Raw genomic sequence first — 19,384 nt, forward strand, 5'->3', positions numbered from 1 at the left:
GAATCTGGGACCCTTTAGTCTGCAGGCCAGTTGGCTTTTAATGAGAATGGTGTTGTGTTTAAAAAATCAATACCTCTTGTGATTCTCACTTTTAAATATTTTACTACATAGGTCAACAAAGATGCTTCTGTATCTTGAGAGTACTATCTACTGTGATTGCCTGGTGTTTTTCTGGGCCACCATGGAGTGAATGACAAAAGGCAGTTTTTTCAACCCCAGGCAGAACAGTTTGGCAATGACAAAGAGAGGACCCTGACTGACACTTTCACCCTCACTTCGTTCCTCTCTACAACAGGCCAACACTTGAATATACACTTTCCATCCCAAAGAAGGGTTATTCTTGATTTTAACTTTTTCCTAACTATGGTCCTTGAATTTATTCTTAAGGATAACAGGGGCTATTAAAAAATAAAAATACTACCAAACAAAGCACATTTGGAAAACATTGGGATGAATGAAGATAAACAAATTTCTTTGTGGCAGGACTATTCAATGCCTACACATGCTAATAAACACGATTCTCCAAAAAGACAAGCAGTAGTTTTTCTCAAGCTTATTTGACTATGGAAATTTGACCTAGCTAAATACCCGATAATATGGTTTGGCAAATCCAGTTTGAGAAACATAGACTTAACTAGTTATCAATTATTTATACGTTAGTGCAGTGGTTCTCAACCTTCCTAATGCCGCGACCCTTTAATACAGTTCCTCATGTTGTGGTGACCCCAACCATAAAATTATATTCGTTGCTACTTCATAACTGTAATTTTGCTACTGTTATGAATCGTAATGTAAATATCTGATATGCAGGATGTATTTTCGTTGTTACAAAATGAACATAATTAAAGCATAGTGATTAATCACAAAAACAATATGTAATTATATATGTTTCCAATGGTCTTAGGCGACCCCTGTGAAAGGGTCGTTCAACCCCCAAAGGGGTTGCCACCCACAGGTAGAGACCTGCTGCTTTAGTGTAAAGGTAAGGTAGGAGAGTAGTGTTTGATAAGAGGAAAATTTACTTGGTGTTACTGAGCTTCCAAATATAAATGCTATTTTGGGGGCAATTTTACTTGGGGCTCCTCTGGAGCAAGCCACCATCACAGGTACAGCTGATGGGCAGGGTAGTAGAAGGAAACAGATTCTCTGTTCTTGCATAAGTGTGTGCCAATAGTATTAGCACAATTGTTCATTTTCAGCACAACTTTCAAGAACAGCTACATAAATACTTTTGCCAACATAACTTGCAATGCAAGAGCAGAGTAATAGATGTCTTTAGTGCAATAGACAGCACACACTTAATCAGGTAATAGAATAATATTACCTAAATGTGCTAATAGTCTACCAGGGGGGAAAAAAGAAACAAACAGACATAAAAAACAGATCCAGTTGAGCAAATTCTTAGTGAACCAGTTTGTTTTTATTGTCAAACTCACTTACAAAATCACTCCCTCTTAGTAAGGTAGGAATTTAGGAAGTTAGTAAGCTGCTTGAGGAACCCACTTAATTGTCCCACTAGCGCATATATATTTAGTTTCTGTTTCAGTAAAGAGACATAAAATGTTGGAGTTTATTCCATGTTCATATGCTTTCTGTCCCCAATCAAGGGTGAACTTAAGGCGATGCCTTCTTATCTACAATTTTTCAACTTTTTCATCGCTGCACTGCTTTTTTATAGTCTGGGCAATTAACACATTTAATCCACTTGACACTCAAATAAGACACAGCTATATTTATAAACAGAATCTTAAATTGAAAGAGTTCAGTATTTTCTTAAGTACCTATTTTAATGCCCGGATTTACTTAAATCATAGAGTGAATCAAGAGATCACTTTTATTTTGTTCTTCAAGAGAATCACTCATTGCCTTTTCCCATTGACCTCTCATTTCCTAAATAATCACTCCAGTATGAAAAATCTAGGAGTGATAACATTTCTCCTCACCTACCGAAGTAGAGATTGTACCTACGAAAAGCGTGAGTTGTTCAAAATGTTATGTATATTGTTTAATTTCGGTTAAGTCCCTAGATGTCAATTTTTTTGTAACTTCACTAGTGCACTGCAGAATTATCCCAAAACAAGGAAAACCCAATAACTGTCAATTTCTTTGTGATCCAGTCCTTCAATCAAAAAAGTACCCAGCAAAGCAAGGCCACTGGCTACAAATAGGGCCAATTATCACTCAGAGAAGAAAAATGCTAAGTTTGTCTTTTATTTAGCACAAGATATGCATTAATTTTATTTAATGATGATCTAAAACACTTTTCTGAGTGTGTGAAGTGTAAAAATACCCACGGAAAGGCATGGCCCTGGGAGCCTGGGTGAGTTGCACTATTTACCCCAGCCAGGCAGCTGATGCTTTTCCTTCCACTTCTCTATTAACAGTACTAATGGACTTTGAAAGATCTGCACTCCTTTGGCAGCATTATTCTGCCTCATTTTCTTAATGCTATCCTGTGGGTTTTGTCATGCTCCCCTTTTATCTACTCTTTCGATCCAAATTAAATTCAAACAAGCATACATCAATCTCTATGAATATAATAAAACGTGCAAAGCAAACTCTTCCGTGAACACAGTAAATAACACTTCTGAAGGTAATATTTAAGTGCAATTTTAAGCAAAGTCATCCTACTTTGTAATGGAACTAGATAATTAAACAAAATAAACTGCCCAAAATAACATGTAAGAGGTTGGTACAGGAAAAATCTGCACGACAACTGAACTAAGGGGTTTGTCTCCTCATTAGTTCAGGTGAAGTGACTAGGCACGATTGTTCCTCCTCTCTCTCATAAAAGGCTGTGTTGTCAGGTTCCTGACTAGCTGTCCCTGCCTTTGAGGTTGCTTAGTAAGCAGGATCCTCAGGCATCAAAAAAACAGTAAGGGCTGCATGTAGAACAGATATTGTGACCTATTTCCATCCAATATCCTTCTCCTCTCACCTGCCACTCAGTGCCCTGAGAATTCCGGTAAATAGTGAAAATTAGGCCTCAAGGCTGCTGATACTTCTCTGAACTACAGATTTTCACCTCCGGAAACCTAACTGTGTGTCTGAAGTCCACTTGGTGCATATATGCAACTAGACTACTTCCCAAACAAGAGGGCATTTTCCTTTCGGAGGTTCCCCAATGGCAGGGACACACTTAAATCCACTGACCCTTTGGTCCAGGTGGGAAAGAGGACTTATGAGGACCAAGGTGACAAACTTTGACCCAAAGCATGAAACACAGAAAAGAATTTGGTTGATCCCACTGGACCAGCCTTTTTAGATCACTAGCAGGTAACTGGCTTCTGGCATTCCCACCATCTGCTGCTGCACCAGGAATTAATTAGGGGCACAGTTGCTTTCTAACCGGACTTTGTCTGCTTCTGCGATCTATTCGTCACTTGTAAACAAACAAGAGACTGCAGCTCATAATGACTTTTCTTTACCCTAAGTCTTAAAAGCTTTATTGAAAATGAGCCATAAAAATAAATAGACTTTTACCACTTATTATTCAGAGATTCAATGTTTTGGCCCCTGTTTCCTAAGAAAGGCTATGACTGAATTATCTACCAAACCAAGAGACCAGTTGGCTCTTTACAGAACTACATACCAAAAGAGTTACAAAGTCAGCTACAAGGACAAAATTAGGAGCCAGAACATGTGGTTGCTTCTGAACATCATATCTTTGATTTCTATGAGATCTTTCTTTGCCCCTGGCAGCCCACACACCAAACCTTACTCTGGCACTTCCTGATCATTGTGGCTCACCCAGAGCATTTCAAAACTTATCTCAGATCTCCTTTTCTTCCTTTTGGTAGAGCCCTCCTCGGATAAGGAGAAACTTGAAACTCCTTCTCAGAAAGACATTCAAGTGCATACTTGCATTTTTTTAAAACTATTTTTCTTCCAACCTCCTCATCTGGAGGAACCTTTATCTATTACAAGGATGAGGAAAAACATGAATGAATACCCTTCCAAATATTTTCATTACAAAACATAAGCCAGTAACAGAAAGAAAAATATCACATGATTTCATGTGTATAAGAAATATAAAGTAGTCAAATACATAGAAGCAGAAAATACAATGGTATCTGGCCACAGGAGGAAATGGGGAGTTTCAATTCTATGGGTATAATTTTTTTTAGTTCTGCAAAAATTCTAGAGATCTGCTGTACGACATTTTGCCTGTGGTATTGTTAACCTAAAACTTTAAGAAGGTAGATCTTATGTTTAGTGTTCTTACAACAATAAAAAAACAGAAATATATAAAATAGAAAAAGAAAACAACACCCATAATTTTTCTATCTCTGTCATTTTCTTTATGAATTTTAGAAATTACTTTGCAAACTATATTTTTAAAGAAATGTAATCATAAAGTGTGTGGATTTTTGTTTGGTGATTTTATGTCTCTATATAGTCATAATAACTGTGATTGGTTCTACTGGATGTGCTTTATCTCCTACTGAGGCATATAATAGGTAAGGAACTCTGTTTCTGGACCACCAGGGCTAGAATTCTCACTCCCCGTTTATTACCTGTGGGATCAGAGGAAGGTTTCATATTTGCTAATGTTTTGGTGTTTTTATCTTTAAAAGAATAAATGCATCTACATCGTAGGATTTATTTTGAGACTTAGAATGATTTACTAAATGACAATTACTTAGAACAGTGTTTGACATATAGTGAACCCTCAATATATGTAAGGTAGCATGATTCTTATCATTGAACATGCATGCAGTATGAATTTTCAACAATTACCCATGCAATCTTACCATGAAAAAAAGTTTAATAAATGAATATATTTTATATTAAGTATATTAGATTTTTATATATTAGAATTTTTGCACACAAATTAGTTTTTTTAATTCAGCGTATAAGGGAGTTTTAGTAGCTACCTACTATCTTCTAAAATTCATACAATACCCCAAAATAGCTATTTTATCTTTTATGTAATAGAACCTTAGGGTTCTATTAGTATTTTATTATAAATATAGAGGCCCGATGCATGAAATTTGTGCAAGGGGCTCGGCTCTCACAGCCCGGGCTTTGTCTGGAAGGTTGTCCGGAAGGACGTCTGGTCTAATTAGCATATTACTCTTTTATTATTATAGATAATTTAATGTCATTCTTCTGTATCACATCTCACCTGCCTAGAATTCAGTAATTTTCAAAATATATATAATGATATACAAAGTATGAAGTAAGGAACAAGAAAACTTTTGAAGCATTATAATTCATGTCACACAATATATGAGATAATGCTCAAGCAGTACATGCACTCAGGTTCTCATTCACAACTATGGAACATTGTTTTACATGAATTCTTAACAGCCTTTTCTGGGTTGCCAGTAGAATAGAAGACAAATAAAATAAGATTGTTAAAATGTAAGGTAAAAAACCCTAAATTACATTAACTTAATTAAATTGAAATACAGACTAACAGTTTCAATAAGAACAATAAAATATGCCGGCCTATGGCCAGGCATCAGAGGAAAACATAAAAAATATCCACCAAAGTAGAACATAAGAACTGCAGATACAACACAGACTAAGGTCACTTAGCATAATGGCTAACAGCCTTACATAACTCAATATGCCCTAGGGAATTGCTGCATTAGATCACAATACAATGATTTAAATTCTGACTGAATTGTCAATGACAGTTTAAATGACTTTCAGTGTGCTCTCTTTATACAGTCAGGAAGATATACATTAAATTTCAAAAATATATGACAAAATGGCTATGATTTTTTAAGTGCATTTGCTTTAAGCATTAGGAAAAAAATCATAAAATAATTGATTCAAAATGAGTCATTCACAGAAGGTTTGCATTTTGTTTCAGAGACAGCCACAACCTAGTGAAGTTCTGTGCCTACTTCCCTCACAGACACACTGACTAAGAAACGCACGGGGGGAAGGGAAGCCTGGACAAGACAGTTGTTATAATGAACCAGGAGCCCCAGCACCCTGTCCTCTGTCCTACCCTAAAACTGGGTAATGAAAGACAGTCACCTTAGAAACTACATTGTATTTTCCAGGTCTCATTAGCTTACATTCCAGAATTAATGATGTAGTTGATATATTTCTTTCTGGCACTTACTTTAAGTAAAAATTTTAACACTGTATTTTCTGAATTTGCATGTTTGTTTTTTTTCTTTTGCTTGTTTACTCTGGAGTATCCCAGTTTTACTAAGGAAAGACTATTCTCTTAAGAGCTGCCATCCCACAGACAGCAAAGCAGCTTAGTCAGAAAGAGACCAGCACACTATCGGTTCTATATTCTGCTCCATTAGCAGGGCAAGGCTGTAACATCATAATGAAACACTCAGCTGTATAATTTATTCAGTGAAAAGAATATTATGGTTATATTTATTCATTTCAATCACATCACAATTATAATTATCAGCCCCTTCCAATGTTTATATTATAAAACTGCCTTTCATAAAATATATGTTAATACTTCTCATTCATTCCTCCTCTCTCTATATAGTGAGTTGTTTAAAAATTTGAGTGAGACATAAATATAAAGAGTTTCTCACGTTTATGAATTTATTTTGTTTTTAATTGAAGCCAGATGCTAAAGGCATATGCAAAAACAACATAAAACTGTTTATTAATGTTAATATATATCTAACCTGTTTAAGCAACTACAAAACACAGAACCAATTTTACCTGCAGATATTTGATTATTAAGATTGTGAAGAGGGTTTTAATTTCTTTTTTCCCCCTTTAAATGCTATTTCTTAAATTGCCTGAAAATACTGCCTGGCAAAAGTGCTCTGGCTAATACTGTAATTTAGAAGAGCATTGAAATGCGCCCTTAGCTAAGAAAGTCACAGGTTCTTGGTTCTCGTGTTACTTGTGCCATAGGGAGTTTATAATGGAAATGACAACAGACCATTAACTATAGCACTGCTTGTGGGCATTGATATAAATATCATTACAGATTAAAGACCTCTGCAAGAATTTAGTCAAGTAGGATTAGCAAATAAACTATTAGAGTTGAAGATTAAATTGTGATAGACCAAATAAAGTAAATCCGCTATATCCTCACTTTCATTTGTTTCCAGAGTGGCAACAATTATTGCTGGTTTCAAAAATGATTTATAAGTGAATCCTGTGGGGAGAGTACAGCCAAGAGGCGTGGAAGTAAACCTAAGGTTAAGGTCGACATTAAGGAGATGGGAGAGGACATTTTGGGCTCAGTGCGTTTTAACTGTGGCTCGCAATCAGAGAAATGGAAATTTCAGAGCAAGCTATTAATCGCTGTGCATATCCACAATCCTTGGCAATATAAATTGGATATTTTAATCTTCTCTACTTCATGGCCTTGTCAGATCTCATGGCAAATCTCCTAGGTTTTGATATCTCCTGTGATAGTTTTTATGTGTGTTTGTTCCCTCCTAGGAAATCTATGTTTTATCTCTGTTTGGCTTCCCCCATTTGTTGATTATGTTTTTTTGAATGTCATGACCCATGTAAGCAATGACATTTTCATCTTAATATTGATAGGTAAAAATTTAAATTGCATACATGCAGACTGGCATTTTTATATGCCTTCACTGCATTAGAGACTTTACTGGCTTCCATTTAGATTCATACCTTGGTTTCCTGTGCTAAATTTCCACCTCCTTCTAAATTATGCTATGATACCGGTATCACTGAACACATAGAATTATGCTACAGAGAATTATAAATTAATTATGCGAATTTACACAGTTACTATTAATTCCTCTGTCATTTGTTTTATTCAGATATTCAATGTTTATCCACACAACAGTTGAAAGAGGATCAGGGAGAAGGAATGGCACTGTGTAATAAAGCTTCTGCAGGGAAATCAGCTGCTTCTGACACCCATGTTCAGAGATGAAACTGGAAGCAATGGGATATTCTTGCCCAGCAACACCATCCTGGGCTAGGAACTGATGGGTAAAATAAAATATATACACTCAGCACACTACTTGGTTTTACTTTTTTTTCTTTATCTCAAAAAGATATGAAAGTAAAGATTCTGAGATCAGTGTCTATCACCGAAATCATAGAATAATGGCAAAGCTGTAATGGGAAAATTCAAAAGAAAAAAGAAAAGATAGATTCCATGGTTGGTTTTTTTTTAAAAAAATGTTGGTTTATGATGGTAAGTGCTGGCAGGACCAATGTGAGCCAATCAACAAACAAATCCAAACAAAAATTAGTGCAAGAATTGTGGTGCTTTATGTCAGAGTGGAATGGGTGGTAGGGACAATAAACTAATGATGGCAGCAAGATTGATAACAATGGATCACACTGAGGCTCCACCTTCAATGAGTAATGCCAAGAATTTAGGCTGTGAGCAGTGCAGCAAGAACATGAGAAGTTCCCCTTGGTTGTGAATAGGATGTGTCTTGATTTTTAAGTTCCAACAGAAGTTTTAAGGAAATTAAATCCCTTTCCTTGTGACTAAAGTAACATATTTTGCCTAACATAAATATCTGAGTTTGTCAGAGACTCATTTATTTGTTTATCTGTGAAAGAAGCACATATAGTCTCATGATGGTCATAATAAAAAATTTAAGCATTTATGTGTTTATTAAATAAAAACAAACAAACAAAACCCGATAGCCTTTTTATGAGCCAGGCATTGTTCTACGCAATTTACCAATTTTGAACACACATTTAATCTTGTAATAATGATATGAGGCTGATACTATTAATATCCTCAGCTTATAGGTAAAGAACCTGAAGCCCAGGCCGCCAGTAATAGACAGCAGAGTGGAACGCACACAGGCAATCTGATTCTGTGTCCTTTGCCTGTTAAATCACTTTTGATGGCAAAAAAGCACATTTATGAGATGGCCTTTATATCCATGGAGTGCTTAAGAGTGGGGTTAGGCATTTTGTAGAGCAGAGGTGGGCCAGACTTAGGGGAATTTCTGTGGAATATAAGTAATTATCCTTTAACTTTAGCATATCATGTAGTACAGCGGTCCTCAACCTGTGGGTCACGACCCCTTTGGGGGTCGAACAACCCTTTCACAGGGGTTGCCTAAGACCATCAGAAAACACATATATAATTACATATTGTTTTTGTGATTAATCACTATGCTTTAATTATGTTCAATTTGTAACGATGAAATTGGGGGTCACCACAACATGAGAAACTGTATTAAAGGGTTGCGGCATTAGGAAGGTTGAGAACCACTGTTGTAGGATTTACTAATGTAAGAAACAAAACCTGCTTTATGCTTTCAGAGTGTATCTCATATACAGCAATAAAGAGTTACTCATATGATAATAATAACAATCATTGCACTTACTAGAAAATGAAGGTGCTACAATAGTCCCTAAGATTTCATAAAGTGAGTCTGGAAGCAATATACTGTACTATTTTATTGTACTGCACTGATTTACAGTATATGACATATCTTTTTGTCATGGATGTAAGTATCCTATCTAATAATAGAGAAACATGGTAATTAACCGTAATTTCGCTACCCATCCCATTGGCTAATCAGTGAGATATGCAAATTAACTGCCAACCAAGATGGCAGCCAGCAGCCAGGCAGCTGAAGCGAACAGGAGGCTTGCTTTCTCGAGTGAAGGAGGAAGCCAAGGTTCCCCGCCTGCCGCTGCCAGCCTCTGAGCTGCAGTCTAAGAAACAATGTTGCAATTATAGAAGCTAAACAAGCCCCAGAAACCTGCTTTCAGCCAACCAGGATTCAGAGCTGGAGTTGCAACAGCGTTACAATTATAGAACCCAAACAAACCCAGATACCAGCTTTCAGCAGCCGAGGTCTCAGAGCTAGAGCCGAGCCTCAGAGCTAAAGCCGGCTCTCAGCTCCATTGACAGCCATAGAAGGTAAATAAATCCCAGAATAAAAAAGAAAAAAAGAAAAAAAGGAGAGGTTGGGAGCTTCAGTCACCTGCCAGCCTGAAAACGGCCCTCAGACCCTCACCCAGACTGGCCTGGCACCCCAGTGGGGATCCCCACCCTGAAGGGGATGTGACCAGCTGCAAACAGCCATCATCCCCTCATCCAGGCTGGCCAGGCACCCCAGTGGGGATGCCCACCCTAAAGGGGGTGTGACCAGCTTCAAACAGCCACCATCTCTCATCCAGGCTGGCCAGGAACCCAAGCGGGACCCCCACCCTGATCCGGGAAACCCTTCAGGGCAAACCAGCTGGCCCCCATCTGTGCACCAGGCCTCTATCCTATATAGTAAAAGGGTAATATGCAAATTGACCCTAACAGCAGAAAAACTGGGAATGACTGGTTACTATGACACACACTGATCACCAGGGGGCAGACACTCAATGCAGGAGCTGCCCTCTGGTGGTCAGGTCGCTCTCACATGGGAGGATCTCTGCTCAGCCACAAGCCAGGCTGATGGCTGCCGGTACAGCGGTGGTGGTGGGAGCCTCTCCTGCCTCCTCAGCAGCGCTAAGGATGTCTGACTGCAGTTTAGGCCTGCTCCCCGCTGGCAAGTGGACATCCCCCTAGGCCTGCTGGGCTGCCAAAGGGATGTCTGATTGCCATCTTAGGCCCAATCCCCCGGGGAGCGGGCCTAAGCCAGCAGGTGGTCATTCCCTGAGAGGTCCCAGACTGCGAGAGGGCACAGGCCGGGCTGAGTGACCCCCCTACCCCCGAGTGCACAAATTTTTGTGCACCAGGCCTCTAGTCCTATATAATAAAAGAGAAACATGCAAATTAACTATCCCTCTGCTATGCTCAAGCCATGCCCAGAAGCCACGCCCAGAAGCCAATGAGGTGTGAGCACCAGGAATGCTGGGAATTGTAGTGGCAGACGGATCTCCTAGACACTAGAGCAAAGTGAGCCTGGAGCAAGTTACTGTTGTGGTTAGGGATGGAGGGAAAGCAAAGGTGAGAGACATAAGTAAAATCAGAGTGTCTAGGAAAAAATTAAAGGGGAGATATTCTAAAACTTCCAGAAAATCTCCACCAATGAAGCAAAGAAAAAAAAAAGCCTCTATTATTCTGTGAGCAACAAACCAGACTGGGTTGGGGGTCTCAGACAATTCACTCATATGATTGCAAAGACAGACAGAAACTTCCGGATTGGAGGGGGCTCCCCTGAGGGCTCCCAGATTGTAGAGGGTGAAGGTTGGGCTAAGGGACCCCCGTCACCCCCCACCCCCACCCCCGGTGCATGAATCTTTGTGCACCGGGGCCCCTAGTCTACATAATAAAAGCCTAAGTGACTGTTATGATGGAATGACTATGATGTGCACTGACCACCAGGGGGCTGATGCTCAATGCAAGAGCTGCCCCATGGTGGTCAGTTCACTCCCACAGGGGGAGCGCCGCTCAGCCAGAAACTGGGATCACGGCTCATGAGTGCAGTGGTGGTGATGGGAGCCTCTCCCGCCTCTATGGCAGCACTAAAGAGCAGCAAGCTGAGAGGTAAGGAGCAGTGAGCAGGCAGGTGGTAAGGAGTGAGGGCTCCCAGACTGAGAGAGGGCACAGGTGAGGCTGAGGGACCCCCCCCCCCCCACCAAGGGCATGAATTTCACGCACTGGGCCTCTAGTAGGAATATAATAAAGACGTTTGAATAAGATAATTGCTTGAAGTATGTCTGTGGGGCGGGTTCTATTTGTCTAATTCCTTTGCTATGCATTTAATTCTTACAGTTTAATTTTTCATGCCATGGGATTATTATAAATCTATGCTCAAATGCTTTTCTATTTCTATAGTGTTTTGAATTTATGTTGTGATATAGAGTCAAGCTTATTGAGACATCTTAAAAAATATATATCTAACAAAACCACCTTTTAAAGAAAATCATTAGAATTAAAATTATGAAGAAAAGAATTTACAGTGAAGATTTTATTGGAATGCCTGGCTAGTGTAGCTCAGTGGTTGAGCATCAACCTATGAACCAGGAGGTCTGGCTTGATTTCAAGTCAGGGCACCAGCCCAGGTTGCAGGCTTAATCCCCAGTAGGGGATGTGCCAGAAGCAGCCAATCAATGATTCTTCCTCATTATTGATGTTTCTATCTCTCTCCCTCTTCCTTTCTCTTTCTCTAAAAACATATATAGTTTTTAATTTAAAAGAATATTGTGGGAAGGAGGAAGGCATGCCACGTATTTGGAGACTGAATTAGTGAATAATTCAGAATCAGCTGGGCCTCACAACAGTAACAAATTAGTCCCAAAATATCATTAGTTTAATCCTATAAAGTTTGTTGCTCTTTCAAGTAAGATAAATATCCAGTGGCCTTCTTTCATCATAGAGCTATCTCATCCATAAATCCTGGTCTCTGACATTGGTGGGGCCTGGGATAGAGTGGTGAGGAAAGCACATCATTGCTCAGTGTTTTCAGTTAGTAAGTGAAACATTGTCTGTTCTATAAGTCCACTGGCTAAAACTAGTTACATCAACTTAGTTTGAGACAAATTAAGAAATCAACTTAATTTCAAGGATTATGGGAAATATTGGTAATCACATGGAAATATTTGAAAAATTAAAGAATTCTTTTTCTCCCTCTGCTAAAATATAATATTAAGTGGAATATGAATTTAATATCTAAGAAGTAGTATAAATATAAAAATACATTTATTTAATTTTAATAATACCTTATAATACTGCTACTTGCTTATATATTTAATAAATAAAGTTAATGAAGGCTAATGTGCTAATATATGTTTCAATCTACTTTAGCAAAAAAAAAAAAAATACGTGAATGGAAAGCAGAGGCCTGGGAACTAATAAAAACAGGCAGATTTCAAAGAAGCAGAGACAAGGTGGGGTGTGAGTGAGGTTAAAATAGTAGAATATAAAGAGATTAGTTTACTCCAGTAATGGTTAGAGTTATTGTTTGAGTCATCTGTTCAACTACCATTTTAGAATTCTTCTTTAACGTAGGAATTTTTATTTATAGAGAAATGTGATGAGCTAAAATTAGACCAGCTATAAAATAACAAAATTTGCAAAGCAAGAGGGCAAACATGTTGTATTATAGTAACCAAGGCCATGCTACTCTTCTGGTAGTAATTCTATTTTCATACAGAGCAAGACTAATGAAGAGAAAATAAATGGTCCCCTTTTTGTTTAACTTTTGAAGTAGGCCTATCTCAATCAATAAACTGATGCATCAGGTCCTAAATGACTGAGAAGCCACCATTCAAATATCATTGGGAGCATTGATTCTTACCCTATAGTAGATAAACACTAGCTCTGGGAAAGATTCAGTACAATGACATAGCTGGGCATATATCTTAAGCCTACCAACTAGATAGGTATACATGAGCATACCACTTGAACACACTAAACTCATCTTTAAAGTGAGGATGAATTATAACTATTAAGTTTATTGTTGAAATTATAAAAGATAATGAATATAAATTTCCAAGGACAGTACTTTTGAACAGATGGCATTAAAAAATAGTGGTTTTCTAAACAGTAGGCATTAGAAAAATAAATATCAAAGATAAACTGTGTAGGAGTGTGCATTCTAGTAACAAAGTCCTCCCAGAGATGGCCCCCTCTATTCCTACAAGCACACAAGCAAGTGTGGCTGGGTTTAAAAATACTCCTTTCTCAGGGCAAACACATGATAGGATCATATGTGAGGGAATTACCTCTGCAGAGCTCAAGGGAAAAAATGAAAGAATAGTTTTCTCTTTCTAGCCTAGAAAAATAGCTACCCCTTACACTGAACCAGAGAATCAAGTTTGTTGATTATGTATTAAGTGACCATAGAGGGAATTATGTAATCTTGGGACTGAATCATTAAAGTTAAACAATGAAAACATTCACTTCAGCTAAGAAATAGAAAAAAATCTTAGATTGAATACATCTTTTATAATGTTTATAAAATGCCAAGAAGGAAAGGAAATAAGCTGTAAGATTTCAACAGTCCTGCTAGCATTCATAATTTTATTTGAAGAGCAATTATTATATTGATATGAATTTTTCATAAATGAAAATAACTGACTTATTTTCATTCATTTTCCAAATTTGCTTATTAAATACACATTTTGGCTATTAATGTAAAAATATATTGTAGGAATATATTTATAACCAATGGGAATTGTTAGTTATAATATTGTATCCTTGTAAGGTTTGAAATCACACCCACTTAATAATAACTTGTTCCTAATTCATAAAATGATAAATACTTATATTTAAGCAATATTCAATTAAAATAAGTTGGTATACTTATTAAAATTGCATAAAAATTTCGTGACCTAATTTCTGTGTTAATAGCATATCTATTTACATTGAAGATCTTTTAACAATATGAAAACAAAATAAAATGCTAAAGCTACAGTCTCTGTTCTCTTCCAGGTTTATTTATGCACAACTATTTTGGGGTTGATAAGTTCAGAAGCTTTGCCTCCAAATACTTACAGGTTTATAAACTAATCTTATATAATAAAAGCCTAATATGCTAAGTGTCCGACAGTTCATTTGACCATTTGACCAGTCGCTATGATTTGCACTGACCACCAGGAGGCAGATGCTCTGACTGGTAGGTTAGCTTGCTGCTGGGGTCCAGCCAATCAGGGATGGGCGAGATGGGCAGAATACGCTCTGGAGACCCTCCTGTGGTCCCTCCCCAGTCCTGATTGTGCACCGGTGGGGTCCCTTGGCCTGGCCTGCACCCATTAACAATCCATGACCCCTCGGGGGAAGTTGGAGAGCTGGTTTTGGCCCAATCCCCAAAGGCCAGGCCAATGGACCCTACTGGTGCACAAATCGATACACCGGGCTCTTAGTAATAGCATAACCATGGAAGGTACTCATGAGATTTCTCTATAAACGGTACAGTGTTGTGTAGGAAAATTAAGGGCACTGTCCAATTACAAAGAGTCACTTTAGAACTTCCTGAGAACTTAGTTTCTGTATTTCTTTGTAATTGACCATTTTTTAAAAGATCAATTTAGGTTAAGGGGATGAGTAAAGAGTTAATTCTATATAAATTGCTAGAAACTCCTGGAGTGATTTGAAACATTCCAGTGCCTCAGCTCTACTTCATCACTCTGAATTCCCCTGATCAGAATCATCATTGACAAATTTAAATGAATGCTCAATTTTCTGTATCTTTCCTCCAAGCCAAAGTTCAATTTTTAGAAATCATCTTTATTCAGCCTAAGATTTCATGGGGTTGATATTGGATAACCACATTTATTCTCCTCTAAAAACTAGCTTATGCTTCTTAAACTGGGAAGCATGCCCTGAAGTCATTGACATTTGATAAACATTGTTAGAGGAAATGCAATGGTCAGTTTTATATGTGAGCCTGGCTAGGCTGTAGTAATCCATTGCTTAATCCAACATTAACCTAGGTGTTATGATGAAGGTATTTTGTAGATGCAGTTCACATCCACATCTCCTAATTACCCTCGATGATGTGGGTGAGACTCATACCATCAATTGGAGTCTTCAAGAGAAAAAACTAAGGTTTTCAGGAAAGAAGAAATGTGGCCTCAATACCATACCATCAACTCCTGAATGAATTTCCAGTATGCCAGCCTTCCCTACAAATTCAAAAATTGCCAGCCCCTATAATCGCAAGTCAGTTCCTTTAATATTTTTCAGATAGGTAGAGATTTAGTTATATCTATAGCTAGAGACAGAAATATAGATAGAGATGTCACAATGTCCTTATTATAAAAAATAAACAGAAATAAACAGTATCTAATATAATCTTTTAAAAGGTGATTTTCTTTACTTTTAGTTATTCTAAACTGGAAAAAAATCCACTTCGTTGGTAGGGGAGAAAATTAAATGTTAAGAATGTTGTCAGTGGCCTATGCTGCCCACCCAATGCATTTACACATCATTTGACTTTCACTTACTAAGATATTTTATTTTCAATACACAAGGCTTCAGAAAAAATCTATCAGTAAAAAAAGAAAAACATTTTTGTTAAAGTTATTCTGATTCTTAGAATACGTTGCAATCCGATTTTGCATAGAGTGAAAATTTAGGTGAAACTTTGCTAACAAACGTTCACAAAGATCAGCTTACTCTTTCCTGTTTGATCAAACCCTTTCCTAAAACAGTTGGAGAAGAGAAACATTTTTAATAAAAACAATGTAAGCTGAAATCTACAAAACCTTTAATTCAAGCTGCTGAAGTTGTGTTATTTCATCATAAGCTCACTACAGAAAAATGATTCAAGAAATAGTTATTTACTCAAAGATACAAAATGACTTAAAAAGTAATAACAAACTAAAGTTCCAGCTGCAAAGATGCAAAAGTTCTATCCAAAACCATGATGAGCGTTCCTAATAAGCATCCTGTAAGACAATGCATCAAATCCCTCTAGCCTGCCTCTCACATTCTGAAATCCATTCCTTTCTCCTTAACCTGGATTAACTGTTGCTCAAACCTACTGAAACCACATCCATCCTTGAAGAACCAGTTAAAATGCCACTGCCCACAGTCCAACAAGTGTTCTTCCTTCCTTCAAGCACGCTGGGTGCCTTGTCATTATTACTTAGGACATTTTGCATTTTATGCCTTAGGTAGTTATTTTTGTGTCTTACATCTCCAGTTAAGGATCATATTCTGAAAGACAAGATCTGCCTGCATGTTACTGCAATTCTCGCAACCACCCCCATATGCCCACACAGAAAACCATGTACACTTAATAATGTTTCTTCAAAAAACATAATCTAATTATATTTTAAAAGATGGACTTTATATTTGTTGACAAACATAACAAATGTATGTAGGGACCAAGGATGATGAAGCGGGTTTTGGAAAAATTCTCTTTTTTTTAATAAAATTATATCCACTAGGGGAAGTAGCAGTAAAAAAAAAAAAAAAAAAAAAATCCTTCGATTCCTATTCCAATGCTCAGTGTATGTGTGTGTGTATGTGTGTGCCTGTATGTGTGCATGTGGCTTGAGTTCTTAAAACTGAGAAAGTATGGACACAATCATCTAGGTCTATTCAAGGAATTTATTTCTGCTACATATAAAATGGATACTGGCAGATGTAGAATATTCTAGACATTCACTAATGCCCCCACGGAGGGAAGGAACAGAACCTAGAGGAATAAAAGAGTGAACATCACAGCTCCCCCAAACATCCCTTCACTTACAGTATGAGGACACAAGGCACTGGAGCATCAAATCAAAATGAACATACTGATTCATCAGCAACTCCAGCAAGAGAGTCAGATACAAGACGCTATACTCCTTAGAGATTCTAAACTTGCAATTACCCCTGGTTTATAATTTTCAGAGACAACCCTAACAGGCAAAAAACTAAAGGCCATGCCAAACCTGCTGTTTTAAGGATGGCTACTATGTTGCATAAACAGTAGAAATAGTCACCTACCAAAGCAAGAAAGTCATACCAAACACAGCAGGGGGAAATCTAGGAGAGAAGAGGACACTTTCTGTTCAAATTACATTGAACTATAGCCAACTTACCTTTCTCCTCAAGGTGCCTGGTAAATGAAGCTGATAAGGAAATCACTGAAAATCTAGCATTTTTCCTCTTCCTTTGTCTAGATCTGAAAGACATAAAGAACAGTTATTACAAATATGAATACCAGGAAATCAAAACAAAATAAGCATATTGAAAAAAATCTCAAACTATATGCAAATACTGTACTAATATATTGAAAGAAGGGAATCACTGAAATAAACTGTAAGCAGTGTCATATAAGAAACAACTTTGAGAAAATGTCTCATTCAAGTTCTCAATAGAATTCAATGAAATCTATGCAAGATTAATGACGTTCTGATTAGGAAACTGAAAAGACAGTGTATGACTATATAACTGCTTAAATAAAAACTACAAAGGATGTTAATATGAAATTAATAAAATAAAAAATGACCATAAAAAATTCTGGTGACTCAACCCAAAAGGAGGGAAGAAAGATGTCCAGATTTGCAATCGTAGATTAAAAATAATTTTTAAAAATCTTCCTGTGATAAAGACTTTAATTTGCATATAGGTAAAGTTCACAGAGGATCAGGCAACATTAATTAAAATATACTAGAACTTAAAAATAACTCTGTTTATATGTTGCACTTTTAAATGACTTAAAATAATCTATAAATTGCTTTTTGTAAAAGAATAATTAGTACCTACAAAAGGGAAACTACCTGCCTGCTTCAAACTCTGAAAACAAGAATGCCAAAAGATAAGGGAGACTGTTAAACAAGGTTTCCAGATACAGCCAACATGATATTTGTGTAGAGGAGAAAAAATTAAAAAATAAATTTAAAAAGTTGTTCTTAGATAAATAATGTCTTGTAAAATGTGCCACCTACATGTGTTTTTTACAAAAAATAAGTATTCAGTGACATACTCCAAATAACTGAGAGATTAATGAAATCCTGAAATCGCAGTCTAGAACTTTGTATACTTAAAGAGCCAGTACTACTCAATGTAACTAATAAAACAGAAATATTATTACTTCCATGTAATAATAAAACTTCATCCAAATATCCAAACTCATTATTATAGAACTTTCTTTATTTGAAATAATGATATTAACATTGATGATATCAAATTATAATTAGGTTGATATTAACAGAAACTCAGCAGAGAATTAAAAAAGCACAAAACTGTTGTACCTGTAGAAAAAAAGAATATAAATAGCCCTAATATATAACACTAAACCATGTTACGGATTATAAAGTCAAATTGTTGAAAGATATTTATATTGTAAAAATGATCAAAATGAAGTAAGGGAAAAATCAATTTCTAAAATGGTACAAATACTCAATAAACAAATACATTCACATAGATGTACAAACACACATGAATATCTCAAAATATTAACAGCCATCTACCTTGAATGGTAGGATTACTAGTGTTTGTTTTATATTTTTGCATATTCAAATTTTCAAAATGAATACATATTCCTTTAACAATCAGAAGAGTTTTAATAAGAAACAAATTTTTAGTCATACAGATAAAAAACCACTTTAACACATATTTTTTCAGTATCTTCAATGGATAAAAATTAGATTAGTCTTAGCTTAAAATATACATATTTTCTATAAATGTCTTTATAAGAGATTTGTCTGAGCTGGGCCCAGGTGGTTACTGGCCTGGTGGAACCCAGTGCCAAATATTGATGTGTAGTTGAATTAGTGAATATGCTAGTATGCTTTGTATTTGTTCAATTGTTTGCTTGGTTTAGCTAAAAAATCAGGAAATTACGTAAGAGTCCAATAAAAATGTCCAAAGAAATGGAGAATGGAAAACACTATGCTAGCTCCTGAAAGAAAGGGGTGTACATAGGATACTACTATGCTACTTTAAGGCTTGTTAGAGTCACAATAACAATGATACCTGTAGAACCGAAGGACAAAATACACCATGGATTGAAGACAAAGACTTCAGCTTTGCTAATTCTTCCACTGCTACTGGGGTGGCTTTAACACTCAAAGGCTTTGGGACAACAGGCAGAGAAATGCTGTAACA

The sequence above is a fragment of the Myotis daubentonii genome, chromosome 6, assembly GCF_963259705.1.
Source record: "Myotis daubentonii chromosome 6, mMyoDau2.1, whole genome shotgun sequence".
Taxonomy (NCBI): Eukaryota; Metazoa; Chordata; class Mammalia; order Chiroptera; family Vespertilionidae; genus Myotis; species Myotis daubentonii.